The 22,302-nt window shown below is 23.8% G+C and overlaps 4 non-coding genes across 4 annotated transcripts; all 4 read left to right on the plus strand.

Annotated features, from left to right (window-relative positions):
- The first annotated feature begins 2,305 nt into the window (after nt 1-2,305).
- On the plus strand, nt 2,306-2,424 carry LOC123303732. The gene has a single exon (XR_006535823.1). It is a non-coding gene; the product is annotated as a 5S ribosomal RNA (ribosomal RNA).
- A 6,355-nt stretch (nt 2,425-8,779) lies between these two features.
- LOC123303734 lies at nt 8,780-8,898 on the plus strand. The gene has a single exon (XR_006535824.1). It is a non-coding gene; the product is annotated as a 5S ribosomal RNA (ribosomal RNA).
- A 6,356-nt stretch (nt 8,899-15,254) lies between these two features.
- Nucleotides 15,255-15,373, plus strand: LOC123303735. Its single transcript, XR_006535825.1, has one exon. It is a non-coding gene; the product is annotated as a 5S ribosomal RNA (ribosomal RNA).
- Nucleotides 15,374-21,728: 6,355 nt separating this feature from the next.
- LOC123303736 lies at nt 21,729-21,847 on the plus strand. Its single transcript, XR_006535826.1, has one exon. It is a non-coding gene; the product is annotated as a 5S ribosomal RNA (ribosomal RNA).
- Nucleotides 21,848-22,302: the final 455 nt, after the last annotated feature.

The raw sequence follows: 22,302 nt of genomic DNA on the forward strand, positions 1-22,302 counted from the left end.
ATCCTTTGATATTATATCAATACGTTACTCTCTTCTTTTGATACATATTAATAAAATTTCAATTTATAAGATTTTATGTCAATTATATAAATAATATTATAAATTTTCTAAATACATAAGTTAAGTAACAAAAAATTTGAATAACAAGATAAATTTATATATTATGTTTTAATACTCGATACTATAATATATCGCATCCGTTACCAATTATTCGGTATCCTTTGATTTATACACAGAATGAACTAAAAATATATATCAAATTTATTTTATTTATTTATATATTTAATATTATTATTATTATTTTATATTACAAAGTTTCTTAACGAAGCTTACAATGATTTCTCATATCGTACTTAACAAAAATTATTTAGATCATATAAAATTTAAATTGTTAAAAAAATTTGTATATTTATTATTATTATTATTTATTTTTATTAAAATTACATAACATAAAATTAATAATATTTTAATAATTATATAAATTAATTCTTATTTAAAATAATCTTATATTAATCTCAAACAAATACTCTAATAATATATTTTGTCATAAATTTTTTTATATTTAAAATAAATATTATAATATATAAATACTTATATCAGTATAAAATTTCTTTATATAATTATGAAAAAATTAATTTAATAGTTAATTATTGATATTAATGCATAAATAAAAGTATTTTCTAATGAAATATATTTTGTCAATGTTCGATTAACACATTTCATAATAATACGTTTTCATTATTGACAAAAAAAAGTTTTTCTAAAAATGAATCTTATACTATAATATATATATTTATATATTAAATTTTTTAATTATTTATATACTAATAATTTATAATAAATCGATATTAAATAAAAAATAAAAATATATACTTTTTAAGTTTACCTTAAAAATATTATTGTTTTGTATGATTGAAATAATTAATATTAAACTATGTTTATTAATAATTGTTAATAAAAAAATTAAATATATTTAATTTATAAAATAAATATTATTATTAAATTTATAATTTATTATTTTATATATTATAGAAATTGAAAAAATAAATCATGTTTACTACGACAGTAAATTAGAAATACTATTTAATTTTTATGTGTTTTCTACATGGTACTTTGACTTACATAGGGACTTATATTATTGTGAATAATGATATAATTGAAAACCTTTATTTTTTATTTGATAGAATTATTATATTTTTATCATTTAAATATTTATAATAAATACATTATTTTTTATAAAGTAAAAAAATATGGCCGAAGAAAATTCTACAGCTGTTGCAGCAACTGCGGTTACTGCTGCTTCTACAACACCAACAAAAAAAGCAACAGCTTCTGGTGCTAAACGTACAAAACAACATTCAAAACCAACACATCCACGTACATCAGAAATGGTTGTTAACGCAATTAAAAATTAAAAGAACGTGGTGGTTCATCATTACAAGCAATTAAAAAATATTTAGCTGCAAATTATAAAGTGGATTCTGATAAAATTTCACCATTTATTAAAAAATATTTAAAAGCTGCTGTAACTGAGGGAGCCTTGGTACAAACTAAAGGTAAAGGTGCATCTGGTTCATTCAAATTGGCTGCTTCCGCTTCATCTAATTCTTCAGCTAAATCAAAAGTATCCAAAAAAGAAAGTGGAGCAAAAGGTTCAGCAAAGAGTGCTAAAAGTAAACGGGCACCAAAAGAAAAGAAAGCCACAACTACATCATTGGCAGCCAAAAAGCCTAAAGCAAAAAAAGCGACTCCATCATCATCAACTGCTGCTAAAAAAGTTACTGCAAAATCATCAGCGGCATCAAAAAAAAGCACCAGTTAAAGCAAAACCAGCAAAAAGTACAAAATCCGCTGCCAAAGTAGCCCTGCTCGTAAACCGAAAGCACCAAAAGCTAAGAAAGCTTCTGTTGCCAAATCATCTCCTACAAAAAATTAAAAAAGCAGCACCAAAAAAGAAATGATCTGTTACTTTAATAATATATTGAAATATTTCATTATTTTTGCTAAAAAATGAAAATAACATAGGCCTTAATACAGGCCACAAATTAATATTTGATAAGAGTAAATTATTTTTTGTATAAATATTTTATAAAATAATAGTTAAGAAAAATTTGCCACAGTCAGTACCACGGATGGGTGGCCACTTGAGAATACTGTGTGCGGTTGCATTTTTATTTAAAATATATGGTATAATAAATAAGTATATATTTAAATTGATTACTTCATTGAAAATTTTAATTAATATACTTTAATATTAATGATATTTATGAAAAATATATATTTGTAAAAATTTTCATTTATTACTGGCAACAGCCATACCACGTTGAAAACACCGGTTCTCGTCCGATCACCGAAGTTAAGCAACATTGGGCACAGTCAGTACTTGGATGGGTGACCGCTTGGGAACACTGTGTGCGGTTGCCTTTTTATATTAAAAATATAAATTATTTTTCTTCTTTTCTTTTTTTTTACACACCATATATAAATATATGTTATTTAGAAATGTAAACCTTTTATATTATTCGTCAACAAATAAATATTATTTTTTGTATAAAATTTTATTGCATTTATAACTCATATCATGGTTACTTTAAAGCGAGAAGTTTTTTTAATATTTCAAATGAATATAAAAATAATATAAATTTTATGAAATTTATTTATTTTTAGAAATAGCAATCGCTATAATTATAACAAAATTTTAATAATGTTTAATTTTATTTCAATAATTTATATATATATATATATATATATATTTTTTAATAAAAATAATATACTCTTATTTAATAATATATGTTGGTCCTATATATAGGACCGAAAATATTTCTTATTTGTTTTTTTTTTTTTTAAATTGTCATTTAAAACGCTTATGCACGTTCTCCACGAATACGTCTTGCCAATTGTATATCCTTAGGCATAATTGTAACACGCTTTGCATGAATTGCGCATAAATTGGTATCTTCAAATAAACCTACTAAATAGGCTCACTAGCTTCTTGTAATGCCATAACAGCTGAACTTTGGAAACGTAAATCGGTTTTAAAATCTTGTGCAATTTCACGTACTAAACGTTGGAATGGTAATTTACGAATTAACAATTCAGTACTTTTTTGATAACGACGAATTTCTCGAAAGCTACTGTACCAGGACGATATCTGTGTGGTTTTTTTACTCCACCAGTTGCTGGTGCACTTTTACGTGCAGCTTTCGTTGCTAATTGTTTTCTTGGTGCTTTACCACCAGTTGATTTACGTGCAGTTTGCTTGGTTCTAGCCATTTTCAAATAATAATGTTTTTACAAAAAAACACACAATTTTAAAAATTATATTCGACAATTTGATACTACAAAGTCAAATGTTTAAATGCGAAATAAATGTGTTGTATTTATATTTATATGAAATTTCAAAATTTTTGTTGTCATATCCTATTGGATAGCTATCAGAGTATGGACTAATCAAATTGTATAGGCGTGGCTTAAAAAATCTTTAATGCTTTATATAAAAAGGCACAATTGTACCGGCGCTCACATACATTACAATACTTGTGAGGTTAACACACGTGTTATCCGTTCGTTAAAATATTGTAAATAATTTTTTATTAAAATGACTGGCAGAGGAAAAGGTGGAAAGGGTCTTGGAAAAGGGGGTGCAAAACGTCATAGAAAAGTTTTGCGTGATAATATCCAAGGTATTACAAAACCTGCAATTCGTCGTTTAGCACGACGAGGTGGAGTAAAACGTATCTCTGGTTTAATTTATGAAGAAACACGTGGTGTACTTAAAGTATTCCTTGAAAATGTTATTCGGGATGCTGTTACATATACTGAACACGCAAAACGTAAAACAGTTACAGCTATGGATGTTGTATATGCATTAAAACGACAAGGTCGTACTTTGTATGGTTTTGGAGGTTAAGAAAATATAATAATTTACTTAAAATATTTAGTAAATTTATTAAAGAATATTTAATACATCCGATAAATTTAAACAGGCTTTCCTTTTTGGGAAGCCACTAATTTTATTTATATAAGAGTAAATAAATTTGTTAATAAATATAACATATTATATAATTTGTTTACAACAAATTATTTTGTTTATAACATACATTACCAAATATTTTTATTTATTTTTTTTTTTTTTATTGTAATATATCTGCAATAATAAATTATAATTTGTATATTATCTATTTTATTTTACAATAACTTATTGAATTTTTGAAAAAATTTTATTATAAATTAATATACTATTATATTTTTTATATATACAAGTTAAGAGTAACAAGTATCGATAGGAGATTATCGAATTTATAACTAATAAAACATTTCGCCTTAATCAAAGAAAATAAAGATTTTGCTATACCATTTTTTATACTTTCAATAAATAATTTATTATTAAATTTTTATTATTTCATTTATTTTTTAAAATTATTAAAAATATTTTTCTAATAATTATAAGCGTACATAAACAAGTAGTAAATGTAAAATGAAAATAATAAAGGTAATGTAATGCATTTGCATTACACTGATTTACGATATATATTCCGCGATATCCTTTATTATATTTAAAATTAATAATATTGATATACTAATAATAGATATATTCAAGCTATTAATATATAAAATTTTATATTAAATATGATATTAATAATTGTTTATTTTATTTTTTTGTATATATAAAAATAATTTACTCTTATTTAAAAAATTTGATGGCTCTCTTAAAAAGAGAGCCGTTTTTATATGTTGATGTATTTTTATGTTATCAATTAAATAATATTTTCGATTTATTTATTTTGAACTTGTATATTTTGTAACAGCTTTAGTACCTTCACTAACAGCGTGCTTTGCCAATTCACCAGGTAATAATAATCGAACTGCGGTTTGAATTTCCCGACTTGTGATTGTTGAACGTTTATTATAATGTGCTAAACGTGATGCTTCAGCAGCAATACGTTCAAAAATATCATTAACAAAACTGTTCATGATACTCATAGCTTTACTAGAGATACCAGTATCAGGATGCACTTGTTTTAATACTTTGTAAATGTAAATTGCATATGATTCCTTGCGCTTCCTCTTCTTTTTCTTATCACTCTTTGATATATTTTTTTGAGCTTTGCCAGCTTTTTTTGCTGCTTTTCCACTTGTTTTTGGTGGCATTGTTACAAACAATTAATATACACAGATAGTTACAGAACACCAGTCAGTATATGTATGAGCGTGTCGTGTATACAACTAGCGTATTATATACGCGAAGATGGATATAACAATAAAAATGAATACTACTCTCTGATTGGCTAAAAATAATACTATAAGGTGATTGGTTTATTTTTAAAGTTTTATATTTTATAAATATTATAAATTAAAATACCCAAATAACATTTTAAACATTTATGTTACAATCCCCGTAACGTACACATCTGTGTGATTATATTTACAAAAAAAAATATTAATTAAATAAATTTATTCGCTATGTCTGGACGAGGTAAAGGTGGTAAAGTAAAGGGAAAGGCAAAGTCAAGATCAAGCCGAGCAGGATTACAATTTCCTGTTGGAAGAATTCACAGATTATTACGAAAAGGAAATTATGCTGAACGAGTAGGTGCTGGTGCCCCAGTATATTTGGCTGCTGTTATGGAATATTTGGCTGCAGAAGTTCTCGAGTTAGCTGGTAATGCTGCCCGTGATAACAAAAAAACACGTATCATTCCACGTCATTTACAATTGGCAATTCGTAATGATGAAGAATTAAATAAATTATTATCTGGTGTAACAATTGCTCAAGGTGGTGTATTACCAAACATTCAAGCAGTGTTATTACCAAAGAAAACTGAAAAGAAAGCATAAATTAAAAACATTGCATTAATTTTTATAATAATAATACATCGATCATAGGCCTTTTAATAAAAGGCCACAAATTTATTTAAAATAAGAGTAAAAATTATTTTTATAAATAATATATTATAATATTTTTTTAAAGAATCAATTTAAATAATTATAAATTAATGATTCTTTTTTTTTTTTTCTTTTTTTTTATGTTATTATGGAAATAATTCATCATATTATGATGACATTTAGGTAACATATTATAAGAATATTCATAAAATATTATCAAAATAATATTGTATTATGATGATATTTAGACAAAATATTATAAGAATATACACAAAATATTATCAAAATAATATCATTAGATAACAAAACTGTTCATGATACTCATACCTTTACTAGAGATAAAAGTATCAGGATGCACTTGTATTAATACATATTATCACAACATCACAAAATATTTTTTAAAAGGAAAAATTTTTTTAAAATTATTATAAAATTTGATTGAATTAAATTTCAATTTATTTTTTTAATAATTAAAGAAAAAAAAAAAACAAAGCATATAAACTTTCTATTGAAAATGTTATTTTAAACTAGATGGCCAAGTGAACTTCGTTACACAAACAATATATGACGTATTCGTTATTTAAATAATCAGTATCCTTTGATATTATATCAATACGTTACTCTCTTCTTTTGATACAAATTAATAAAATTTCAATTTATAAGATTTTATGTCAATTATATAAATAATATTATAAATTTTCTAAATACATAAGTTAAGTAACAAAAAATTTGAATAACAAGATAAATTTATATATTATGTTTTAATACTCGATACTATAATATATCGCATCCGTTACCAATTATTCGGTATCCTTTGATTTATACACAGAATGAACTAAAAATATATATCAAATTTATTTTATTTATTTATATATTTAATATTATTATTATTATTTTATATTACAAAGTTTCTTAACGAAGCTTACAATGATTTCTCATATCGTACTTAACAAAATTATTTAGATCATATAAAATTTAAATTGTTAAAAAATTTGTATATTTATTATTATTATTATTTATTTTTATTAAAATTACATAACATAAAATTAATAATATTTTAATAATTATATAAATTAATTCTTATTTAAAATAATCTTATATTAATCTCAACAAATACTCTAATAATATATTTTGTCATAAATTTTTTTATATTTAAAATAAATATTATAATATATAAATACTTATATCAGTATAAAATTTCTTTATATAATTATGAAAAAATTAATTTAATAGTTAATTATTGATATTAATGCATAAATAAAAGTATTTTCTAATGAAATATATTTTGTCAATGTTCGATTAACACATTTCATAATAATACGTTTTCATTATTGACAAAAAAAGTTTTTCTAAAAATGAAATCTTATACTATAATATATATATTTATATATTAAATTTTTTAATTATTTATATACTAATAATTTATAATAAATCGATATTAAATAAAAAATAAAAATATATACTTTTTAAGTTTACCTTAAAAATATTATTGTTTTGTATGATTGAAATAATTAATATTAAACTATGTTTATTAATAATTGTTAATAAAAAAATTAAATATATTTTAATTTATAAAATAAATATTATTATTAAATTTATAATTTATTATTTTATATATTATAGAAATTGAAAAAATAAATCATGTTTACTACGACAGTAAATTAGAAATACTATTTAATTTTTATGTGTTTTCTACATGGTACTTTGACTTACATAGGGACTTATATTATTGTGAATAATGATATAATTGAAAACCTTTATTTTTTATTTGATAGAATTATTATATTTTATCATTTAAATATTTATAATAAATACATTATTTTTATAAAGTAAAAAAATATGGCCGAAGAAAATTCTACAGCTGTTGCAGCAACTGCGGTTACTGCTGCTTCTACAACACCAACAAAAAAAGCAACAGCTTCTGGTGCTAAACGTACAAAACAACATTCAAAACCAACACATCCACGTACATCAGAAATGGTTGTTAACGCAATTAAAAATTTAAAAGAACGTGGTGGTTCATCATTACAAGCAATTAAAAAATATTTAGCTGCAAATTATAAAGTGGATTCTGATAAAATTTCACCATTTATTAAAAAATATTTAAAAGCTGCTGTAACTGAGGGAGCCTTGGTACAAACTAAAGGTAAAGGTGCATCTGGTTCATTCAAATTGGCTGCTTCCGCTTCATCTAATTCTTCAGCTAAATCAAAAGTATCCAAAAAAGAAAGTGGAGCAAAAGGTTCAGCAAAGAGTGCTAAAAGTAAACGGGCACCAAAAGAAAAGAAAGCCACAACTACATCATTGGCAGCCAAAAAGCCTAAAGCAAAAAAAGCGACTCCATCATCATCAACTGCTGCTAAAAAAGTTACTGCAAAATCATCAGCGGCATCAAAAAAAGCACCAGTTAAAGCAAAACCAGCAAAAAGTACAAAATCCGCTGCCAAAAGTAGCCCTGCTCGTAAACCGAAAGCACCAAAAGCTAAGAAAGCTTCTGTTGCCAAATCATCTCCTACAAAAATTAAAAAAGCAGCACCAAAAAAGAAATGATCTGTTACTTTAATAATATATTGAAATATTTCATTATTTTTGCTAAAAAATGAAAATAACATAGGCCTTAATACAGGCCACAAATTAATATTTGATAAGAGTAAATTATTTTTTGTATAAATATTTTATAAAATAATAGTTAAGAAACATTTGCCACAGTCAGTACCACGGATGGGTGGCCACTTGAGAATACTGTGTGCGGTTGCATTTTTATTTAAAATATATGGTATAATAAATAAGTATATATTTAAATTGATTACTTCATTGAAAATTTTAATAATATACTTTAATATTAATGATATTTATGAAAAATATATATTTGTAAAAATTTTCATTTATTACTGGCAACAGCCATACCACGTTGAAAACACCGGTTCTCGTCCGATCACCGAAGTTAAGCAACATTGGGCACAGTCAGTACTTGGATGGGTGACCGCTTGGGAACACTGTGTGCGGTTGCCTTTTTATATTAAAAATATAAATTATTTTTCTTCTTTTCTTTTTTTTTACACACCATATATAAATATATGTTATTTAGAAATGTAAACCTTTTATATTATTCGTCAACAAATAAATATTATTTTTTGTATAAAATTTTATTGCATTATAACTCATATCATGGTTACTTTAAAGCGAGAAGTTTTTTTAATATTTCAAATGAATATAAAATAATATAAATTTTATGAAATTTATTTATTTTTAGAAATAGCAATCGCTTATAATTATAACAAAATTTTAATAATGTTTAATTTTATTTCAATAATTTATATATATATATATATATATATATTTTTTAATAAAAATAATATACTCTTATTTAATAATATATGTTGGTCCTATATATAGGACCGAAAATATTTCTTATTTGTTTTTTTTTTTTTTAAATTGTCATTTAAAACGCTTATGCACGTTCTCCACGAATACGTCTTGCCAATTGTATATCCTTAGGCATAATTGTAACACGCTTTGCATGAATTGCGCATAAATTGGTATCTTCAAATAAACCTACTAAATAGGCTTCACTAGCTTCTTGTAATGCCATAACAGCTGAACTTTGGAAACGTAAATCGGTTTTAAAATCTTGTGCAATTTCACGTACTAAACGTTGGAATGGTAATTTACGAATTAACAATTCAGTACTTTTTTGATAACGACGAATTTCTCGTAAAGCTACTGTACCAGGACGATATCTGTGTGGTTTTTTTACTCCACCAGTTGCTGGTGCACTTTTACGTGCAGCTTTCGTTGCTAATTGTTTTCTTGGTGCTTTACCACCAGTTGATTTACGTGCAGTTTGCTTGGTTCTAGCCATTTTCAAATAATAATGTTTTTACAAAAAAACACACAATTTTAAAAATTATATTCGACAATTTGATACTACAAAGTCAAATGTTTAAATGCGAAATAAATGTGTTGTATTTATATTTATATGAAATTTCAAAATTTTTGTTGTCATATCCTATTGGATAGCTATCAGAGTATGGACTAATCAAATTGTATAGGCGTGGCTTAAAAAATCTTTAATGCTTTATATAAAAAGGCACAATTGTACCGGCGCTCACATACATTACAATACTTGTGAGGTTAACACACGTGTTATCCGTTCGTTAAAATATTGTAAATAATTTTTTATTAAAATGACTGGCAGAGGAAAAGGTGGAAAGGGTCTTGGAAAAGGGGGTGCAAAACGTCATAGAAAAGTTTTGCGTGATAATATCCAAGGTATTACAAAACCTGCAATTCGTCGTTTAGCACGACGAGGTGGAGTAAAACGTATCTCTGGTTTAATTTATGAAGAAACACGTGGTGTACTTAAAGTATTCCTTGAAAATGTTATTCGGGATGCTGTTACATATACTGAACACGCAAAACGTAAAACAGTTACAGCTATGGATGTTGTATATGCATTAAAACGACAAGGTCGTACTTTGTATGGTTTTGGAGGTTAAGAAAATATAATAATTTACTTAAAATATTTAGTAAATTTATTAAAGAATATTTAATACATCCGATAAATTTAAACAGGCTTTCCTTTTTGGGAAGCCACTAATTTTATTTATATAAGAGTAAATAAATTTGTTAATAAATATAACATATTATATAATTTGTTTACAACAAATTATTTTGTTTATAACATACATTACCAAATATTTTTATTTATTTTTTTTTTTTTTATTGTAATATATCTGCAATAATAAATTATAATTTGTATATTATCTATTTTATTTTACAATAACTTATTGAATTTTTGAAAAAATTTTATTATAAATTAATATACTATTATATTTTTTATATATACAAGTTAAGAGTAACAAGTATCGATAGGAGATTATCGAATTTATAACTAATAAAACATTTCGCCTTAATCAAAGAAAATAAAGATTTTGCTATACCATTTTTTATACTTTCAATAAATAATTTATTATTAAATTTTTATTATTTCATTTATTTTTTAAAATTATTAAAAATATTTTTCTAATAATTATAAGCGTACATAAACAAGTAGTAAATGTAAAATGAAAATAATAAAGGTAATGTAATGCATTTGCATTACACTGATTTACGATATATATTCCGCGATATCCTTTATTATATTTAAAATTAATAATATTGATATACTAATAATAGATATATTCAAGCTATTAATATATAAAATTTTATATTAAATATGATATTAATAATTGTTTATTTTATTTTTTTGTATATATAAAAATAATTTACTCTTATTTAAAAAATTTGATGGCTCTCTTAAAAAGAGAGCCGTTTTTATATGTTGATGTATTTTTATGTTATCAATTAAATAATATTTTCGATTTATTTATTTTGAACTTGTATATTTTGTAACAGCTTTAGTACCTTCACTAACAGCGTGCTTTGCCAATTCACCAGGTAATAATAATCGAACTGCGGTTTGAATTTCCCGACTTGTGATTGTTGAACGTTTATTATAATGTGCTAAACGTGATGCTTCAGCAGCAATACGTTCAAAAATATCATTAACAAAACTGTTCATGATACTCATAGCTTTACTAGAGATACCAGTATCAGGATGCACTTGTTTTAATACTTTGTAAATGTAAATTGCATATGATTCCTTGCGCTTCCTCTTCTTTTTCTTATCACTCTTTGATATATTTTTTTGAGCTTTGCCAGCTTTTTTTGCTGCTTTTCCACTTGTTTTTGGTGGCATTGTTACAAACAATTAATATACACAGATAGTTACAGAACACCAGTCAGTATATGTATGAGCGTGTCGTGTATACAACTAGCGTATTATATACGCGAAGATGGATATAACAATAAAAATGAATACTACTCTCTGATTGGCTAAAAATAATACTATAAGGTGATTGGTTTATTTTTAAAGTTTTATATTTTATAAATATTATAAATTAAAATACCCAAATAACATTTTAAACATTTATGTTACAATCCCCGTAACGTACACATCTGTGTGATTATATTTACAAAAAAAAATATTAATTAAATAAATTTATTCGCTATGTCTGGACGAGGTAAAGGTGGTAAAGTAAAGGGAAAGGCAAAGTCAAGATCAAGCCGAGCAGGATTACAATTTCCTGTTGGAAGAATTCACAGATTATTACGAAAAGGAAATTATGCTGAACGAGTAGGTGCTGGTGCCCCAGTATATTTGGCTGCTGTTATGGAATATTTGGCTGCAGAAGTTCTCGAGTTAGCTGGTAATGCTGCCCGTGATAACAAAAAAACACGTATCATTCCACGTCATTTACAATTGGCAATTCGTAATGATGAAGAATTAAATAAATTATTATCTGGTGTAACAATTGCTCAAGGTGGTGTATTACCAAACATTCAAGCAGTGTTATTACCAAAGAAAACTGAAAAGAAAGCATAAATTAAAAACATTGCATTAATTTTTATAATAATAATACATCGATCATAGGCCTTTTAATAAAAGGCCACAAATTTATTTAAAATAAGAGTAAAAATTATTTTTATAAATAATATATTATAATATTTTTTTAAAGAATCAATTTAAATAATTATAAATTAATGATTCTTTTTTTTTTTTTCTTTTTTTATATGTTATTATGGAAATAATTCATCATATTATGATGACATTTAGGTAACATATTATAAGAATATTCATAAAATATTATCAAAATAATATTGTATTATGATGATATTTAGACAAAATATTATAAGAATATACACAAAATATTATCAAAATAATATCATTAGATAACAAAACTGTTCATGATACTCATACCTTTACTAGAGATAAAAGTATCAGGATGCACTTGTATTAATACATATTATCACAACATCACAAAATATTTTTTAAAAGGAAAAATTTTTTTAAAATTATTATAAAATTTGATTGAATTAAATTTCAATTTATTTTTTTAATAATTAAAGAAAAAAAAAAAACAAAGCATATAAACTTTCTATTGAAAATGTTATTTTAAACTAGATGGCCAAGTGAACTTCGTTACACAAACAATATATGACGTATTCGTTATTTAAATAATCAGTATCCTTTGATATTATATCAATACGTTACTCTCTTCTTTTGATACATATTAATAAAATTTCAATTTATAAGATTTTATGTCAATTATATAAATAATATTATAAATTTTCTAAATACATAAGTTAAGTAACAAAAAATTTGAATAACAAGATAAATTTATATATTATGTTTTAATACTCGATACTATAATATATCGCATCCGTTACCAATTATTCGGTATCCTTTGATTTATACACAGAATGAACTAAAAATATATATCAAATTTATTTTATTTATTTATATATTTAATATTATTATTATTATTTTATATTACAAAGTTTCTTAACGAAGCTTACAATGATTTCTCATATCGTACTTAACAAAATTATTTAGATCATATAAAATTTAAATTGTTAAAAAATTTGTATATTTATTATTATTATTATTTATTTTTATTAAAATTACATAACATAAAATTAATAATATTTTAATAATTATATAAATTAATTCTTATTTAAAATAATCTTATATTAATCTCAACAAATACTCTAATAATATATTTTGTCATAAATTTTTTTATATTTAAAATAAATATTATAATATATAAATACTTATATCAGTATAAAATTTCTTTATATAATTATGAAAAAATTAATTTAATAGTTAATTATTGATATTAATGCATAAATAAAAGTATTTTCTAATGAAATATATTTTGTCAATGTTCGATTAACACATTTCATAATAATACGTTTTCATTATTGACAAAAAAAGTTTTTCTAAAAATGAAATCTTATACTATAATATATATATTTATATATTAAATTTTTTAATTATTTATATACTAATAATTTATAATAAATCGATATTAAATAAAAAATAAAAATATATACTTTTTAAGTTTACCTTAAAAATATTATTGTTTTGTATGATTGAAATAATTAATATTAAACTATGTTTATTAATAATTGTTAATAAAAAAATTAAATATATTTTAATTTATAAAATAAATATTATTATTAAATTTATAATTTATTATTTTATATATTATAGAAATTGAAAAAATAAATCATGTTTACTACGACAGTAAATTAGAAATACTATTTAATTTTTATGTGTTTTCTACATGGTACTTTGACTTACATAGGGACTTATATTATTGTGAATAATGATATAATTGAAAACCTTTATTTTTTATTTGATAGAATTATTATATTTTATCATTTAAATATTTATAATAAATACATTATTTTTATAAAGTAAAAAAATATGGCCGAAGAAAATTCTACAGCTGTTGCAGCAACTGCGGTTACTGCTGCTTCTACAACACCAACAAAAAAAGCAACAGCTTCTGGTGCTAAACGTACAAAACAACATTCAAAACCAACACATCCACGTACATCAGAAATGGTTGTTAACGCAATTAAAAATTTAAAAGAACGTGGTGGTTCATCATTACAAGCAATTAAAAAATATTTAGCTGCAAATTATAAAGTGGATTCTGATAAAATTTCACCATTTATTAAAAAATATTTAAAAGCTGCTGTAACTGAGGGAGCCTTGGTACAAACTAAAGGTAAAGGTGCATCTGGTTCATTCAAATTGGCTGCTTCCGCTTCATCTAATTCTTCAGCTAAATCAAAAGTATCCAAAAAAGAAAGTGGAGCAAAAGGTTCAGCAAAGAGTGCTAAAAGTAAACGGGCACCAAAAGAAAAGAAAGCCACAACTACATCATTGGCAGCCAAAAAGCCTAAAGCAAAAAAAGCGACTCCATCATCATCAACTGCTGCTAAAAAAGTTACTGCAAAATCATCAGCGGCATCAAAAAAAGCACCAGTTAAAGCAAAACCAGCAAAAAGTACAAAATCCGCTGCCAAAAGTAGCCCTGCTCGTAAACCGAAAGCACCAAAAGCTAAGAAAGCTTCTGTTGCCAAATCATCTCCTACAAAAATTAAAAAAGCAGCACCAAAAAAGAAATGATCTGTTACTTTAATAATATATTGAAATATTTCATTATTTTTGCTAAAAAATGAAAATAACATAGGCCTTAATACAGGCCACAAATTAATATTTGATAAGAGTAAATTATTTTTTGTATAAATATTTTATAAAATAATAGTTAAGAAACATTTGCCACAGTCAGTACCACGGATGAGTGGCCACTTGAGAATACTGTGTGCGGTTGCATTTTTATTTAAAATATATGGTATAATAAATAAGTATATATTTAAATTGATTACTTCATTGAAAATTTTAATAATATACTTTAATATTAATGATATTTATGAAAAATATATATTTGTAAAAATTTTCATTTATTACTGGCAACAGCCATACCACGTTGAAAACACCGGTTCTCGTCCGATCACCGAAGTTAAGCAACATTGGGCACAGTCAGTACTTGGATGGGTGACCGCTTGGGAACACTGTGTGCGGTTGCCTTTTTATATTAAAAATATAAATTATTTTTCTTCTTTTCTTTTTTTTTACACACCATATATAAATATATGTTATTTAGAAATGTAAACCTTTTATATTATTCGTCAACAAATAAATATTATTTTTTGTATAAAATTTTATTGCATTTATAACTCATATCATGGTTACTTTAAAGCGAGAAGTTTTTTTAATATTTCAAATGAATATAAAATAATATAAATTTTATGAAATTTATTTATTTTTAGAAATAGCAATCGCTTATAATTATAACAAAATTTTAATAATGTTTAATTTTATTTCAATAATTTATATATATATATATATATATATTTTTTAATAAAAATAATATACTCTTATTTAATAATATATGTTGGTCCTATATATAGGACCGAAAATATTTCTTATTTGTTTTTTTTTTTTTTAAATTGTCATTTAAAACGCTTATGCACGTTCTCCACGAATACGTCTTGCCAATTGTATATCCTTAGGCATAATTGTAACACGCTTTGCATGAATTGCGCATAAATTGGTATCTTCAAATAAACCTACTAAATAGGCTTCACTAGCTTCTTGTAATGCCATAACAGCTGAACTTTGGAAACGTAAATCGGTTTTAAAATCTTGTGCAATTTCACGTACTAAACGTTGGAATGGTAATTTACGAATTAACAATTCAGTACTTTTTTGATAACGACGAATTTCTCGTAAAGCTACTGTACCAGGACGATATCTGTGTGGTTTTTTTACTCCACCAGTTGCTGGTGCACTTTTACGTGCAGCTTTCGTTGCTAATTGTTTTCTTGGTGCTTTACCACCAGTTGATTTACGTGCAGTTTGCTTGGTTCTAGCCATTTTCAAATAATAATGTTTTTACAAAAAAACACACAATTTTAAAAATTATATTCGACAATTTGATACTACAAAGTCAAATGTTTAAATGCGAAATAAATGTGTTGTATTTATATTTATATGAAATTTCAAAATTTTTGTTGTCATATCCTATTGGATAGCTATCAGAGTATGGACTAATCAAATTGTATAGGCGTGGCTTAAAAAATCTTTAATGCTTTATATAAAAAGGCACAATTGTACCGGCGCTCACATACATTACAATACTTGTGAGGTTAACACACGTGTTATCCGTTCGTTAAAATATTGTAAATAATTTTTTATTAAAATGACTGGCAGAGGAAAAGGTGGAAAGGGTCTTGGAAAAGGGGGTGCAAAACGTCATAGAAAAGTTTTGCGTGATAATATCCAAGGTATTACAAAACCTGCAATTCGTCGTTTAGCACGACGAGGTGGAGTAAAACGTATCTCTGGTTTAATTTATGAAGAAACACGTGGTGTACTTAAAGTATTCCTTGAAAATGTTATTCGGGATGCTGTTACATATACTGAACACGCAAAACGTAAAACAGTTACAGCTATGGATGTTGTATATGCATTAAAACGACAAGGTCGTACTTTGTATGGTTTTGGAGGTTAAGAAAATATAATAATTTACTTAAAATATTTAGTAAATTTATTAAAGAATATTTAATACATCCGATAAATTTAAACAGGCTTTCCTTTTTGGGAAGCCACTAATTTTATTTATATAAGAGTAAATAAATTTGTTAATAAATATAACATATTATATAATTTGTTTACAACAAATTATTTTGTTTATAACATACATTACCAAATATTTTTATTTATTTTTTTTTTTTTTATTGTAATATATCTGCAATAATAAATTATAATTTGTATATTATCTATTTTATTTTACAATAACTTATTGAATTTTTGAAAAAATTTTATTATAAATTAATATACTATTATATTTTTTATATATACAAGTTAAGAGTAACAAGTATCGATAGGAGATTATCGAATTTATAACTAATAAAACATTTCGCCTTAATCAAAGAAAATAAAGATTTTGCTATACCATTTTTTATACTTTCAATAAATAATTTATTATTAAATTTTTATTATTTCATTTATTTTTTAAAATTATTAAAAATATTTTTCTAATAATTATAAGCGTACATAAACAAGTAGTAAATGTAAAATGAAAATAATAAAGGTAATGTAATGCATTTGCATTACACTGATTTACGATATATATTCCGCGATATCCTTTATTATATTTAAAATTAATAATATTGATATACTAATAATAGATATATTCAAGCTATTAATATATAAAATTTTATATTAAATATGATATTAATAATTGTTTATTTTATTTTTTTGTATATATAAAAATAATTTACTCTTATTTAAAAAATTTGATGGCTCTCTTAAAAAGAGAGCCGTTTTTATATGTTGATGTATTTTTATGTTATCAATTAAATAATATTTTCGATTTATTTATTTTGAACTTGTATATTTTGTAACAGCTTTAGTACCTTCACTAACAGCGTGCTTTGCCAATTCACCAGGTAATAATAATCGAACTGCGGTTTGAATTTCCCGACTTGTGATTGTTGAACGTTTATTATAATGTGCTAAACGTGATGCTTCAGCAGCAATACGTTCAAAAATATCATTAACAAAACTGTTCATGATACTCATAGCTTTACTAGAGATACCAGTATCAGGATGCACTTGTTTTAATACTTTGTAAATGTAAATTGCATATGATTCCTTGCGCTTCCTCTTCTTTTTCTTATCACTCTTTGATATATTTTTTTGAGCTTTGCCAGCTTTTTTTGCTGCTTTTCCACTTGTTTTTGGTGGCATTGTTACAAACAATTAATATACACAGATAGTTACAGAACACCAGTCAGTATATGTATGAGCGTGTCGTGTATACAACTAGCGTATTATATACGCGAAGATGGATATAACAATAAAAATGAATACTACTCTCTGATTGGCTAAAAATAATACTATAAGGTGATTGGTTTATTTTTAAAGTTTTATATTTTATAAATATTATAAATTAAAATACCCAAATAACATTTTAAACATTTATGTTACAATCCCCGTAACGTACACATCTGTGTGATTATATTTACAAAAAAAAATATTAATTAAATAAATTTATTCGCTATGTCTGGACGAGGTAAAGGTGGTAAAGTAAAGGGAAAGGCAAAGTCAAGATCAAGCCGAGCAGGATTACAATTTCCTGTTGGAAGAATTCACAGATTATTACGAAAAGGAAATTATGCTGAACGAGTAGGTGCTGGTGCCCCAGTATATTTGGCTGCTGTTATGGAATATTTGGCTGCAGAAGTTCTCGAGTTAGCTGGTAATGCTGCCCGTGATAACAAAAAAACACGTATCATTCCACGTCATTTACAATTGGCAATTCGTAATGATGAAGAATTAAATAAATTATTATCTGGTGTAACAATTGCTCAAGGTGGTGTATTACCAAACATTCAAGCAGTGTTATTACCAAAGAAAACTGAAAAGAAAGCATAAATTAAAAACATTGCATTAATTTTTATAATAATAATACATCGATCATAGGCCTTTTAATAAAAGGCCACAAATTTATTTAAAATAAGAGTAAAAATTATTTTTATAAATAATATATTATAATATTTTTTTAAAGAATCAATTTAAATAATTATAAATTAATGATTCTTTTTTTTTTTTTCTTTTTTTATATGTTATTATGGAAATAATTCATCATATTATGATGACATTTAGGTAACATATTATAAGAATATTCATAAAATATTATCAAAATAATATTGTATTATGATGATATTTAGACAAAATATTATAAGAATATACACAAAATATTATCAAAATAATATCATTAGATAACAAAACTGTTCATGATACTCATACCTTTACTAGAGATAAAAGTATCAGGATGCACTTGTATTAATACATATTATCACAACATCACAAAATATTTTTTAAAAGGAAAAATTTTTTTAAAATTATTATAAAATTTGATTGAATTAAATTTCAATTTATTTTTTTAATAATTAAAGAAAAAAAAAAAACAAAGCATATAAACTTTCTATTGAAAATGTTATTTTAAACTAGATGGCCAAGTGAACTTCGTTACACAAACAATATATGACGTATTCGTTATTTAAATAATCAGTATCCTTTGATATTATATCAATACGTTACTCTCTTCTTTTGATACATATTAATAAAATTTCAATTTATAAGATTTTATGTCAATTATATAAATAATATTATAAATTTTCTAAATACATAAGTTAAGTAACAAAAAATTTGAATAACAAGATAAATTTATATATTATGTTTTAATACTCGATACTATAATATATCGCATCCGTTACCAATTATTCGGTATCCTTTGATTTATACACAGAATGAACTAAAAATATATATCAAATTTATTTTATTTATTTATATATTTAATATTATTATTATTATTTTATATTACAAAGTTTCTTAACGAAGCTTACAATGATTTCTCATATCGTACTTAACAAAATTATTTAGATCATATAAAATTTAAATTGTTAAAAAATTTGTATATTTATTATTATTATTATTTATTTTTATTAAAATTACATAACATAAAATTAATAATATTTTAATAATTATATAAATTAATTCTTATTTAAAATAATCTTATATTAATCTCAACAAATACTCTAATAATATATTTTGTCATAAATTTTTTTATATTTAAAATAAATATTATAATATATAAATACTTATATCAGTATAAAATTTCTTTATATAATTATGAAAAAATTAATTTAATAGTTAATTATTGATATTAATGCATAAATAAAAGTATTTTCTAATGAAATATATTTTGTCAATGTTCGATTAACACATTTCATAATAATACGTTTTCATTATTGACAAAAAAAGTTTTTCTAAAAATGAAATCTTATACTATAATATATATATTTATATATTAAATTTTTTAATTATTTATATACTAATAATTTATAATAAATCGATATTAAATAAAAAATAAAAATATATACTTTTTAAGTTTACCTTAAAAATATTATTGTTTTGTATGATTGAAATAATTAATATTAAACTATGTTTATTAATAATTGTTAATAAAAAAATTAAATATATTTTAATTTATAAAATAAATATTATTATTAAATTTATAATTTATTATTTTATATATTATAGAAATTGAAAAAATAAATCATGTTTACTACGACAGTAAATTAGAAATACTATTTAATTTTTATGTGTTTTCTACATGGTACTTTGACTTACATAGGGACTTATATTATTGTGAATAATGATATAATTGAAAACCTTTATTTTTTATTTGATAGAATTATTATATTTTATCATTTAAATATTTATAATAAATACATTATTTTTATAAAGTAAAAAAATATGGCCGAAGAAAATTCTACAGCTGTTGCAGCAACTGCGGTTACTGCTGCTTCTACAACACCAACAAAAAAAGCAACAGCTTCTGGTGCTAAACGTACAAAACAACATTCAAAACCAACACATCCACGTACATCAGAAATGGTTGTTAACGCAATTAAAAATTTAAAAGAACGTGGTGGTTCATCATTACAAGCAATTAAAAAATATTTAGCTGCAAATTATAAAGTGGATTCTGATAAAATTTCACCATTTATTAAAAAATATTTAAAAGCTGCTGTAACTGAGGGAGCCTTGGTACAAACTAAAGGTAAAGGTGCATCTGGTTCATTCAAATTGGCTGCTTCCGCTTCATCTAATTCTTCAGCTAAATCAAAAGTATCCAAAAAAGAAAGTGGAGCAAAAGGTTCAGCAAAGAGTGCTAAAAGTAAACGGGCACCAAAAGAAAAGAAAGCCACAACTACATCATTGGCAGCCAAAAAGCCTAAAGCAAAAAAAGCGACTCCATCATCATCAACTGCTGCTAAAAAAGTTACTGCAAAATCATCAGCGGCATCAAAAAAAGCACCAGTTAAAGCAAAACCAGCAAAAAGTACAAAATCCGCTGCCAAAAGTAGCCCTGCTCGTAAACCGAAAGCACCAAAAGCTAAGAAAGCTTCTGTTGCCAAATCATCTCCTACAAAAATTAAAAAAGCAGCACCAAAAAAGAAATGATCTGTTACTTTAATAATATATTGAAATATTTCATTATTTTTGCTAAAAAATGAAAATAACATAGGCCTTAATACAGGCCACAAATTAATATTTGATAAGAGTAAATTATTTTTTGTATAAATATTTTATAAAATAATAGTTAAGAAACATTTGCCACAGTCAGTACCACGGATGGGTGGCCACTTGAGAATACTGTGTGCGGTTGCATTTTTATTTAAAATATATGGTATAATAAATAAGTATATATTTAAATTGATTACTTCATTGAAAATTTTAATAATATACTTTAATATTAATGATATTTATGAAAAATATATATTTGTAAAAATTTTCATTTATTACTGGCAACAGCCATACCACGTTGAAAACACCGGTTCTCGTCCGATCACCGAAGTTAAGCAACATTGGGCACAGTCAGTACTTGGATGGGTGACCGCTTGGGAACACTGTGTGCGGTTGCCTTTTTATATTAAAAATATAAATTATTTTTCTTCTTTTCTTTTTTTTTACACACCATATATAAATATATGTTATTTAGAAATGTAAACCTTTTATATTATTCGTCAACAAATAAATATTATTTTTTGTATAAAATTTTATTGCATTTATAACTCATATCATGGTTACTTTAAAGCGAGAAGTTTTTTTAATATTTCAAATGAATATAAAATAATATAAATTTTATGAAATTTATTTATTTTTAGAAATAGCAATCGCTTATAATTATAACAAAATTTTAATAATGTTTAATTTTATTTCAATAATTTATATATATATATATATATATATTTTTTAATAAAAATAATATACTCTTATTTAATAATATATGTTGGTCCTATATATAGGACCGAAAATATTTCTTATTTGTTTTTTTTTTTTTTAAATTGTCATTTAAAACGCTTATGCACGTTCTCCAC

The sequence above is a fragment of the Chrysoperla carnea genome (genome assembly GCF_905475395.1).
Source record: "Chrysoperla carnea chromosome X unlocalized genomic scaffold, inChrCarn1.1 SUPER_X_unloc_129, whole genome shotgun sequence".
NCBI classification, from domain to species: Eukaryota; Metazoa; Arthropoda; class Insecta; order Neuroptera; family Chrysopidae; genus Chrysoperla; species Chrysoperla carnea.